The sequence below is a fragment of the Octodon degus genome, unplaced genomic scaffold (genome assembly GCF_000260255.1).
Source record: "Octodon degus isolate 3935 unplaced genomic scaffold, OctDeg1.0 scaffold00087, whole genome shotgun sequence".
Taxonomy (NCBI): Eukaryota; Metazoa; Chordata; class Mammalia; order Rodentia; family Octodontidae; genus Octodon; species Octodon degus.
In genome coordinates, this window is record NW_004524663.1 from 5,043,415 (window position 1) to 5,055,891 (window position 12,477).

The 12,477-nt window shown below is 42.8% G+C and overlaps 1 long non-coding RNA gene across 1 annotated transcript; it reads left to right on the forward strand.

Moving 5' to 3' along the window:
• The first annotated feature begins 3,263 nt into the window (after window positions 1–3,263).
• On the forward strand, window positions 3,264–6,572 carry LOC111818312. The gene is made up of 3 exons (XR_002822337.1): window positions 3,264–3,326; window positions 4,875–4,926; window positions 6,095–6,572. It is a non-coding gene; the product is annotated as an uncharacterized LOC111818312 (long non-coding RNA).
• The last annotated feature ends 5,905 nt before the right edge of the window (window positions 6,573–12,477 follow it).

A 12,477-nucleotide genomic window follows, 5' to 3' on the forward strand; every position in this document is an offset into this window, starting at 1 on the left:
ACAGGTACAGCAGCATTAAGTTGCCCAGGTTGGCCTGAAATCTTAGGCTCAAGCAATCCTCCTACCTTAGCTGCCCAAGTATCTGAGACTACAGCTGCCCACCACCAGGGCTGGCTTAATTAGGTGACTTGGAACGTGGAAATAGACATTTTGTTCTGATACCTCTTCTCAAGAGGAAAGATGTTCAAATGGTTTGAACTGTTCAAAAATATATCAGCTTGTTAAGCAGGAGTCTTAGCCACTGGCTAAGTTCAAGCAGAGACTGATCACAGGTTTGTTCGGAAGTTGTAGAGAAACTTAAAGCTGCAGATGGGAAACAGTGAGAGTTGGGATGGAGGCTTCCAGGCCCCAGTTCAGTTCTCTGATTCTCTGACCTCTGGGGCATGCTCAGCTGGGCTGCCAGAAGATCACAGGCGATGCCCTGTGAACAGGAGCAGCCTCCTGACTCCCACTCCGTGGCAGGACAGCTGGAGGATACACAGCTTTGTGGATTCTGAAGGCCACCCATGGCTGTGCAGCAAGGGACAGTGCTACCTGCAGGCAGCAATTCTTGTTCCAGCTGCTCTTTGAGCAGTAGGAGCTTTCAACTTTGGTACTTAAACTTAAAAGAAAGATTCCTCTATGAACACTAAATTCATTAAATTGCCAGCAAAGACCATACATTCTGAACAGGCTGGCTGGGCAGAAAATGACACCTTCACCTCTTTTTCTATTTTGACATTTCATCAAGGTAGAACTGAGTGGCCAGGAAAGATGATGTTGAAATATTTGACCTTAGCAAAAGACTCTAGACAGAGCTTCAGTGTTCAGTTCAGTCTCTGCTTGTATATGGGATGATGTGTTTCTTTTCTTTTTATTGTGAAAAAATGTGTTTCTGTGAGTATGTGTGTGTGTATACCCCTGAAAGTTGCAAAAAAAGTACATTGAATACCTGTATATTTTATCTGTATTTACCAATTATTAATATTTTGCCAAGCTTGCTTTCTCTCTCATATATATTTATTATTATTATTATTATTATTATTATTATTACTACTACTACTACTGCTGGAAAGTATTTGAAGTGAATTGTAGGCATTGCAGCCTTTCCCACCTAAACACTTAGGCAGGCATCACCTGGGAAGAAAGATCAATGATCAAATTTAAGAAATTTAGCAGTGATATGGCTCTACTTGTGAACACAATCATATTCAAAACTTGCCAGCCTTTCCAGGGTTGTCCTTTATAACACATTTTCTCAGTCCAGAATTGCATGTTCGCATTGAATTGTCACGTTTTTTTGGCCACTTTTATTTGAGAATTGTTCTTCTATGTTTGTCTTCTATCATACGGGCATTTTTGCAGCATGCAGGCCAGCATGCTACTGGATTTGCATTTGCCTGGTGTTTCCTTTGATGTGAGATTCTGAACATGATGCACACACTGTGTTCTCAGGACACGTCACGTTCCGAGCCATCTGACATCAGGTGCCCATTAGCAGCAATGCAAACCATTCACATGGTGCAGTGGCTATCCATGGGATTTATCCAGTCTAGGGTATCTTTCCCTCCTTATAATAAATAATCTATGTGGAGATGCTAATGTTGCCACCTGAATTTCTTTACTCTAAAACTTTTCCTCCTTGTTGTAATAAATGATCTTCATTAGATTGGGCAAAAAAGTCCTTGTTTACAAACAAATGGTTTGACATCCAGAGATGACCTGTGCCTGAGTCAATTATAATATTAGCATGGAAAATAGATGTTTTGGGGAAAGGGATGTTGTAATGTTGAGTTTCTTTGCTGTACTCCCCTCTTCTTGTGATCATCCCCCGCCAGGCATGACCAGGGTCCCAATGGCACTAATTGCTGCCCATCACCCCGGCACTTGAGGTGCACCTGCAGAACAGGGAAGTTATGCCTCAGCAGACTTCCCACTTTGAGAGGCCCACAGTTTCCCTAAATGAATGTGCTCTAAACTGGGCTCCTCACTGCCTCCTTCAAGCCTTTGCCTCCTCAAGACTTCTGATTCTAGTGAATGTCACCACTATCTGTCCAATTGCCCAAGCCAGAGTAAGCTGAGCAGCGTTCTCAATTCCTTCCCATTTTTATATCTCCATATCTAAGCAATAATGAAATTCTGTGTGGTGAGAACTTCCAAATAACTTTAAGACTTTGTCTCCTTTCCATCTGTATCACCACTACCCAGTCCGGGCTACTGCCACCTCTCACTTGCTCTTCCTCAACAGCAGCCCACCTCTCCTCCTGTTTCTAATATTTTCTGTACTGCAATCCATCTGCCTCATGTAAACCAAAGTGCCCTTCTGTCTTCCTTGAGTTCCCTCTTCCATTAAATTCTTTGGTAGCTCCCTATGGCTTTAAGGATCACTTGGCCAGAGAAATCAATCAAAGTTCCCTATCCAGGTGTGCAAGATCATCACAACCTACAGATGGACCACACCCCCAGAAATAGTTTTCATCACAGTGCTACCTTTTACTTCCTGGTTTCATTTCAAGACAGATCAAAATAACCCATATACCTAGAATATGTTCTTGAAAACACATATGCAACTCAGCAATACACTTGTGCTAAGCAACAGTCCCCTAAAAATCACAGAGGGGAGCCTTGAGCTGGTCATTTCCAGAAGTCTGTGGAAAGTTGTGTCCAAACCGTGGATCTTATCTTAATTTTGATAGATACCTGTGGTGCCTTAAACAGTATGTTCCCCAGGGCAGAAGCCATTTAAATAGATGAACCACCAGAGGGCGCACCATGATCCCTTTACAGGCCAGAGGAGGCCAGGGGTCCACATCATTGTGCATATATATTACTGGATTTGTTTAGAACTTCTGACTCCCTATGCATTCCAAATCCCAGGGAAGTCTCTTCCCTTTATTTTTATAACAAATCCATGGTTCCTGGACAACATTCTAAGGAAAAGCATTCTGAACAAAGAAGAAAATATAAACATTTGGCTACTATTCACCTGCCCCTCCCACCCACACAAGAAAGTCAGATTGCATTTTAAATTGTTTCTCTGTAGGTCAGAACTCTTGATTTATTGAAGAAAATTCTAAAACTCTGAATAGTAAATTACTTATAAATATTTGAAAGATCTGTAGAATACTGAGAGTGAAGCAACATGATACAATTAACATTGCCCTTGTACTGAGAATTTACTGTGTTCCAGGTACTATAGTAAGAGGTTTGTATGCATTATAGATAATTTAATACATGTACCTCATTAGTCTTTGAGATTAAGTATTACCATTTCTATTTTGCAGATGAGAAAACTGAGGTCACCCCCCCCCCAGTACTTTGGCAACTTGACTAAGATGACAAAATTGGTATTTGAATGGGGACTACGAGATCTAGAAGTCTGCTTTCCTGCGGCTATCTTTGATCTTCCTCTTTGAAGTCCACCTTCTTCCTTGCAGGGCTTTCCCTTCCTCTTCCTTCCATGCTCACATAAATGTCCAGGGGGGATGCTGGAAAATATGTACTGTGCTCCAGATGCCAATTGTCCCCTGGTTTCTAGATTTTACTTTCTATTCCCAATCAAAAGTGGCCCCTCCTACATCTCATTCACCACATTCCCTTGTGCTGGTGCAGGAAGCACAGAAGAACCTACAGAATCAGAATCTCCAGAGCCAGCAGCCCTGAATGATGTGCAGAACCAGCAATTCATGTGAAACACAAAATGTGTGTGAGAACCTTTTGATGAGGTCGTGTTAGCTTGACCTACAGTGACAGGCCTCTATTCACTAAGTAGGTTTCTTAGCCTATGTAAGTTTCAGTTCCTTTATTTAAAAAGAAGAAAAGTAATATCCATCTCAGTTTTTCTGAGGACAATTAAAGTGTTTGTAAAGCTTTATGTTAAACATACAGTAGATACTTGGTACATTGTTCCTCTCTGAAGGCATAAAGAAAACATCCCAGAAAAGATCATACTTTAAAATGTCAGAAGTCAGAGTGATCTCTCAAATACAAACTTGAAAGCTAGAGGTCCAAGGGGCAATGCTTCCAAAATACTGAGGGAAAAGTCTAACCCCCATTAAAACATAAATTAAGTGGAAGAGTCTATATCAAGCCTAAATACTGAGTAGAAAATTTATACCCAGCCAAACTATCAATTAGATGGAAAATTCTATCCCCAGCCAAGCTATTAATTATCCACAAAGTTATAATACAGCCATTTTAATAAAATTTGACAACCTATGCATCTATACTCAGGCAGTACTCCATCAAAATGAATAATTACTTACTGAAGAAATTATCAGCCTGTACTATATAGTGAGACTCTATCTTCAAAGAAAGAAAGAAACTTTCATCCAAGAAAAATCCTGTATAGGAAGCCCAGTGTATGTGGAAAGCAGTGCAGGGGGCAGTGCACTCTCCTGGGGACTGTGAGAAGAATTAATGACAACAGAAGGAAAAATACATGGAAGGCAAATATTAATTCTAGGAACAATAAAAGGTTGATTAAAAAAGGAAATGAGAGCCTATCATTACTTGACTCAGTAAAGTATTTAAAACCTGGTAATAATTTATCTGCTGATTTTTTTTATTTAATTGGAAATGTAAGAATGACTACTAGTTGGGACAGGAAGACAACATCAGAGAAGACCTAAGGCTTCATTTTGGAAAATCAAAAGATTCTACCTAAAATTGATTTTTTAAATGAAGTTCAGTGCCATCAGATTATTTAAAAATGTAGGGGCACATGGGAGAGGATGCATGTGACAGATTTGGAAGTGGGTGCTTCCCTGAAGCTGCATTTGGGGCTTGTCTTCTGTTAAATATATGTAGTGATACAGAGCATGTTGCTCTGAGATGAAGATTAGTTACTACTTAAGAATTAATAAAACTTCATAAATTCTAAATCTATCATGCAGCAGCAGATGTTGTGACCCTGGGTAATGTCTTTGGGCCTCAGTTTCTCCATTGGTAAGAGAGGTTTGACCTCAGTGAGTGTGGCATAACCATCACGGCCACCAAGCGCACTAATAGCACTATATGCATATACATGGTGCACTATGGGCACTATATGCATACGCACGATCACACTCTGTGTACTATATGCATACACACGACTGCACTCCGGGCACTACAGGCATATGCACGACTGCACTCCGGGCACTATATGCATACGCACGATCCCACTCCGGGTACTATATGCATATGCCTGGCTGCACTAAGGCAATGTGGTCAAAATGCAATCTTCCAAAATACTCTAATCAATATCACTCCTTAGTTTTATTTAAAAAAACAAAAACAAAAACACCTTTTTCCCTAGATAATATGAGAAAATAAACCAAAAAAAAAAAAAAAATAGGCTATATAAAAGGAGTACAAAGGATTGGAAGAATTGGTCACATTTTGTCCTAAATCATTTTCACCAGCCAGAGAAGCAGCCAGGGAAGCGCTGCCCCTGGAGCGCCCCGCGCCCCTCCTCTGGGCGGAACTGACCAAGCGCTTGGCCAGCTCCATGCCTTCCACTGGATAGAATTCACCTCCCTGCACCTCCAGCTCGAAAGCTATTTTCCTAGCCGTGCTAACTCCCTAGCAAGAGCCGCAAAGAGGCTCTTCAAAACAGAAGGGAGATCAAGGTGGCAGCTAGATTCCAGTCCGGCTTCCTGCCACATTTTCTTTCTAATTCCTGTCTGCTCAGAGTCGGGGCCGCCCACGCAGCTCCCAGTCCCAGAGGGCTGTGTGGTTCCAGTGGTTTAGCCTCGCTTTCTCCCTGAGGCTCCGCAGGCATGGTTTGCTTTTCTTAGGAGTCAGCGATCAGCTCCACAGCACTAAGGGGCCCACTTTGAGCAGGCGAAGTTAGCTGCGTATCATTTTCAAAAACCCATTTCTTTTCCTGGCAGGAGAAATCCTGGGTGATCTGCTTTCCTTGAAGCATCAGTTCAGAAAAATGCACACGAGCGCCCCAGAGTCCCTGCCTCTATGCTGTGTGTTCAAGATGAAAAGGAAGGAGGTGTTTCCTGGGGGCGGTGGGGGTGGCAGGTACGCTTGTAGGTGGTCACTAGTCTTCCAGCTCCTCAGGTTCATCCCATGTAGCAAGTTCTACCTCGTTTAATACCTTAGCAGCCTTATTCCCATTTTACAGGTGAAGAAGCTGAGGCCAGTGGAAGCGAAGTGCCTTGTCCAGGCCAGCACAACCAGGAGCTGATAGAGTCCGATTGGAACTGAAGCCTGGGTAACTTTAAAGTTCAAATCTTTTGAACTTAAATCACTTCTCTCACCTCCACAAGAGCACTGCTCGCTTGCTGCTACCGAGGCTGAGCTGTGAGTAGGGATTAGGAATGTGGAAAGGGATTAGGGATTGATGCAGGAGATCTGGCTTGGCTGTGTATGAGGAAGGCTGAGAGAGCTGGCGGGTGACTGTGGACCTTTCCTCTTCAGGCTGCAGAAGTAGCTTCCAAACTCTTGGTCTCCTCACCCTTTGGATGGCCGATGTAGGCTTAGAGACAGCTGCGGGTGACTCTTAGGATTCTATCTTGATAGACCACCCGTCTAAGTTTGTCACAGGATGTCAGGAGCCACGTGCCAAGTTACTGGACACATGGTCTTGTGCCCTAGCAGGACCTTGCCACTTTTTGGCGGGCTTCTTTATTCAGGTCTCTCTTCCATTCCTCCCTCTCTGTCTTCTGTTTGCGAGGCTCTGACTGCTGTCACCTTTCTCCTTATTGGTCTGTGGTGTTGTTTCACCCCCCCCACCCCCCGGCCCAGAGGACTGGCATGGAATCTGGCTTGTAATACGCAGCTCTCCAGTCTGGAAACAGAATTGGCAGGACACAGGTAAGGCAGCCCTTCAGGTAGCGCTGCTGGACTCTCTGAGACCTCCGGGCCCTGTGATACATGATCCTTCCTTAGGGCAGGAAGCCCCATCTGTGGGCTGAATCAGACAGGGAACAACCTCAGCCAAAACCCCTAGGTTTTACTTTTACTTAAAAAAAAAAAAAAGTCCTGATGATGGCTATCGATGCTTTATTTCAAAATAGCATTCTTGAGTATATTCGGGAGGGGTTCAAATGTATTAAATATATATTGTAGCGATTTGAGGGAGAAGGTGCTATAGTTTGTGCCTAGTTTTCTTCCCAAAGCCTCATGCAGTCACTGGGGTGGCTTCCAGAGTTTGTGATTAATTCATGATCCAGTGTGGGGATTATAGGGGTGAGTGCTACGCCCACCCTGGGGCGGACAGCCTGAATACATATGGGGAGGGGTGGGGCTTGCTAGCTTCCCAGCTGCTGGTCCTCCCTTTGCTTTTTGCTGCTGCTTTCGGCAGTCATGAAGTGCTGCCCTCTGCCATGTGCTGCTGTCTGTCTTGGAGCCAACCAAGTATGGACTGAAACCTCTACAAACTGTGAGCTAAATAAACCCTTCCTTCCTTAATTCTGGGTGTCAAGAGAAAAGTAACCAAGACACAGGGTTAGGGTGAAATTATAGAAAAAAATGCAGAAATATGAAAAATATTTATTATAATCTCACCTACTAGAGATAAAAAGCCCTGCACTGGGGGTGTAGATCAGTGGCAGAGGATGTGCATGCACCCCCAGCAGCCCTCACAGTTATCGTTTTTGCAAGTGTGAGCTTATTTTCCAAAATGCATTCCACGTAAGTACAAGGGATGATTGAGAAATAAGCTGCATGTTTAAATTTTTAAACACTTAAAGCAATAAAAGACACATTACCAGAAATATGAAAAAAGGGTGTTTGAAGTGAGGAGGCATATGTATTTTGACGAGAATTAAATGGCAATGTGTCTTTTACTGTAATAAATATTTTAATTTAAACCTTCATCATATCTTTGACTGGTTGATTATCGTCCCTCACTGATCAAACATTTATGGAAATTTCTTTCAAATAAAGGTATTATGGTTGTCTTCACCTACACTATTCATTGGATCTGGTACTGTGTGGCTTCTGACTCTTCCTCAAAGTGAACATGTCTGTGAGGGAGAAATGCAGGGTTTTTTCTACTTAGGGATCTTTTCAAAAATAATCTCTTGGCTCCACTCTAAACTAAATGAACTCTAATAACTGGTGGAAGGGCCTGGGAATCATATTTACATTTTAATTAAGGCTGAGTTTATATACGATGGAATTCATCCTTTTTAGTGTACAGAATCATGAATATTGTCAAATGCACAAAGTCCTATAATTGTCACAATCAACAGAGAACAGTGCCATGCTCTTCCCTAATTCTCCTAGGCTTCCTTGTAGTCATTTTTTTTCTCCACCTATAGCCACTGGTCATCACTGATTTGTTTCATCTTCCTATAAAGTTGAAATCATACAGTAGGTAGCATGTTGATTTAAGCACTGTTTGCTTAGAATAATTCATTTGGGATCAATCAAGTTGGCTACAGTGTCTTGGTGTTTCATTCATTTTCCTTGTTTAGCACTATTCCATTGCACTGAGGCTCTGCTGTTTCCTTTTCTATGTCCCAGTCAACAAGCACACATTAAAGGCTCCCCAGTACTACAAATATACTTCTTGGTTGAGAATCAGAAGGCTAAGCTGCTCAGCTGTCAAATGAAGGTAATCATTATGGCCTTTCCTTTGATTCCTAACTCCCCATCCAAATTATGTTGCCTTATATCAATAGCTTTCTCCCATCCAGGTACTAGCCAGGCCTGACCCTGCTTAGCTTCTGAGATCAGACGAGACTGGACATGTTCAGGGTGGTATGGCCATAGATTCAATAGCTTTCATGATCCAGCTTGGTGCCTTTCGGACTCAGATTCTCCTTGTGGCAGCCTCTCTCCCTAGCACATTTGCCTGTCTCCCTCAGGGACCAGTCTTCCTACTGTTCATTGCACTCATTCATCAAATGCATACCTTCCATATCCAATTGCTCATAAAATTCCCCGTGGATGCTTAAGATGACAGCATCAAAGAGATAATTAATGTTGATGCAGAAAAGAACAAAATTTGGATTAATTCTGTGATGATATATTAGCCAAGATTCTCTAGAGAAAGTAACAGAATAGCATGTGTTTATATGATTCTTGTTGGTTTCCTTATATGTAAAATATATAAAAATATATAAATCTATGCACTGGCAATGATAAACATGAAATTCGAGTGACTGTTATCACAGAGGGAATGATCCTGTGGAAATAGAGGCATGTAACATCTTTAATCTAGAACCGGTCAGGAGCTGTGCATTCTGGGTGATTTGGCGGGGAGGCGCTTGGCGTGAGACATCCTAAAGCAATGCGTCCATTGGTCACATAGTGTGAACACACCTAATTATTGTTCACTGATGAATACATTAATGAAAAGTTTTGCCTTCCACTGGGAGACAAATGTGCTGCGCACACACAGGGGAGCACTGCTCTGAAGGAGGAATTTGGGTCACCTGAAGGAAAAGCGGTGCGATTTAAGACTGCTTTTAAGTAATGCTCAATGAAAATAAATTAGGCATACAAGTTTGAGCATCACGTGGTTTCCTATAGGAGAAACTTGAAGTGTAAGTAGAATAAAGAGCAAGATAAATGATAGATAATAGTAAACAGGAATACAGATCTTTACAATGGGAGAGAGAATGGGGAAGGGGGTAGAAAGAATTAGGAGGTGTTATGTGTCTGGGCCAACTCCCCACAATAAATATAAGCATATAGCCTGGAAACATGTATCAATCAAAATAGAAATAAAAAATAAAAGCACATATATTTTGCATTCATCAAATGAAAATATAAGTGACATAAATCAATTAAGGTGCTCCCCAACATTTTCTAAAGTCAGCCTTCTCCTAATCCTTATATGACATCTGTGTTTTGCCACACAATCAACCCTCCTTCCAACTATTAGTGTCATCATGGTTCGAGAAACAGAATCTATAAAAGGAGATCTGGGTGCCGCGCTTTCAGTTTGCCGTTGACTGCAGCTAACCTACTTTCAGTCAGTGCTTCTGGGACACAGCTCTCGTTTCTGGCATGTCCCCTCCCCACTCTCTCCTCACAGCCATTTGACGCTCCTGAGGGTCAGAAGCATTTCCCAGTACTGTCTCCATAATTAGCCCCCATGCTTCTGACACCATTCAGCAGGTCTGTCCCTGGTACTTGCGATGCTGGCAGTGACAGCTGTGCATGCCAGCCACGTCCCAACAGCTGCTGTATGACTCGACTGCTTATGAAAAGAACCCCTAATTTCTGAATTAGGAAAATATGAAAAAAGCCACTTATACTGTAAAAACAGTGAAATGTAATAGTTGTCATTTGTGGATAAAAATCTATAGAGAAGGCTGAGAGTGTAGCTCAGTGGCAGGGATTGCCTAGCAAGTGCGAGGCCCTAGATTTAATCTTCAGCCCTAATTGGGAAAAAAAACCTATGTAATTGAGGCTGGCAAGATAGCTGCGACTGGGAAGATAGCTCAGTAGAATAAGATGTTGCCTGGCAAGTGCAGAGTCCTGAGTTCAATACCCAGTACCATAAAAACAAACAAACAAAAAAAACCCCTATGAAATAGCTGTACAACTGTATCCACTGACAATGACAGATACCAGTTCAGAGGGTTGCTATCCAGAAGGAGTGGTCATGTGAGGATGGGGGATACAGCTGTGCTGGGAAATGAGGCCACAGCTTCCAATGAGTTACCCATGTTTTGTTCTTGAGGCTACAGGGCTATGTGTTTCCACACTTCTTGTGTGTGTGGCTGGCTCAGCCTGCCCTGAGGGCGGGGCTGGCATGGCATGTGGAACTGGGGATTGACCCACAGTCCCTGTGCGCTTGCCTAAGCAGGCGCTTTAGACCGCTGACTTATCTTGCCAGCCCCCTCTACACTCTTTGTATGACAAATATTTCACACTAGGAAAAGAGAACTGCCATGTTGAGGTAATTTTATTATTAACTATAACTATAAATGAGGATAAAAATGGTTACTAAGAGCATGATCTCATGAAATGACACAACCTAATTATGTGTGGCAGGTGGTTACAACAGTGCTCCAAACGATCAGGGCTCTCTGTGTCTACATTCTCTGCCACTTCTCCTACCAAGTGGCGACTTCTTTTTCCCATCCTTGGACTAGGCCTGCCTTTGGGACTAATTGCAATTAATAGCACATGGCAATGCAACATCATGCAGATTCCAAGGCTTACACCTGGGGAGTCGCATAGCTTCCTTGTAATGCTCTGCCCAGGAACAAGGACGTATGAATCCAGTGTGACATTCTAAGCACGAGGACCTCTGCACAAATCATTCATACACCATTCTTTGCAGTAAAACCTTGGGAGACAGCTAAATGCCCATCAAAATAGAATGAATAAGATGGTTATATAGATCACGATATATATATATATATATATATATATATTTCAAGATGAATGTAATTATTATGTATCATAAACATATACAAGTTTACAAAAGAAGCTAAATAAAAGTCACATCAAGAAGGAACAAGAGACCACTGAACCAGCTATCAGACAGGAGTGAGGCCATCCTGGACTCCCAGCCAAGTGCAGTAGACAACTATAGGGATCCCCAGTCCACTCTGAGAGTCATGAAAAATAACATTTAATCATTGTCTTGGGCCCACTGTGTTTCAGGATGAGCTGTGGTGACCCACAAAGTCTCACTGAATTAGAAGCCTTGGAGAGTCACAGCAACCTGTGACTCATAGTTTGGTGGGACCTATTTTGCAAGAGTAAGACCATGCTACTGTGATACACTGCATCAAGCAGCAAGCAAGCACTTCTGGTGTAAAGGTACCAAGTGCTATGAAGACTACAGCAAGGCACTGCTGGTGGCTCAGGTGTAGCATCTCAAGCACCTGTAATCACATGCAGATGACAAGATATAAACTAAACAAAGTTGGACAAAGATGTACTACATTGAAGTGCAGTCAGCCCTCTGGCTCAGTGCTCCACAGCTGTGGTGTCAACCAACCATGCATAGAGAATAGTTAGAAAAATTATCTGAACAAGCACAACCTTTTTCTTTTCATTATTCCCTAAACCATATAGTATAACAACCATTTGCATAGGCATAAGAAAACTAGATTTGTTGGTAAGCACTTGGGAAGCTGAGGACAATCCCAATTTGAGACAACATAGTGAGTTCAGGACCACCCGGAAGACTAAAGAAAGAAATGGTCTCAGAAGATCAAAGAGGGACTGAGGTGATAGCTCAGCTGTCTGTGGCAAGTGCAAGGATCCTGGGGGTTCAATTCCAGGTACCACATGCCATGCCCGTCTGGAACCCCAGTGTACTGTGCTGGCCACCGAAATCGGGCATGGTGGCACAGGAAGATCACTACAAGTCTGAGCTTCCTGGTGAGACCCTGTACCAAATAAATAAGTAATTATTTAAAGTTTAAAAGAAAAAAGATCCAAAGAAAGCAAAAAACAGAGACCCGGTCCTAGCCCAGGTCCGGTGAGTGTGCGGAGAGTTTCCTGCTACCCTGCACCGGCAGGACCAGTCCCAGCCCAGGCGCAGAGTGGGCCGGACCCTCTCCCAGCCCTTGGGCCACCACCCACCAC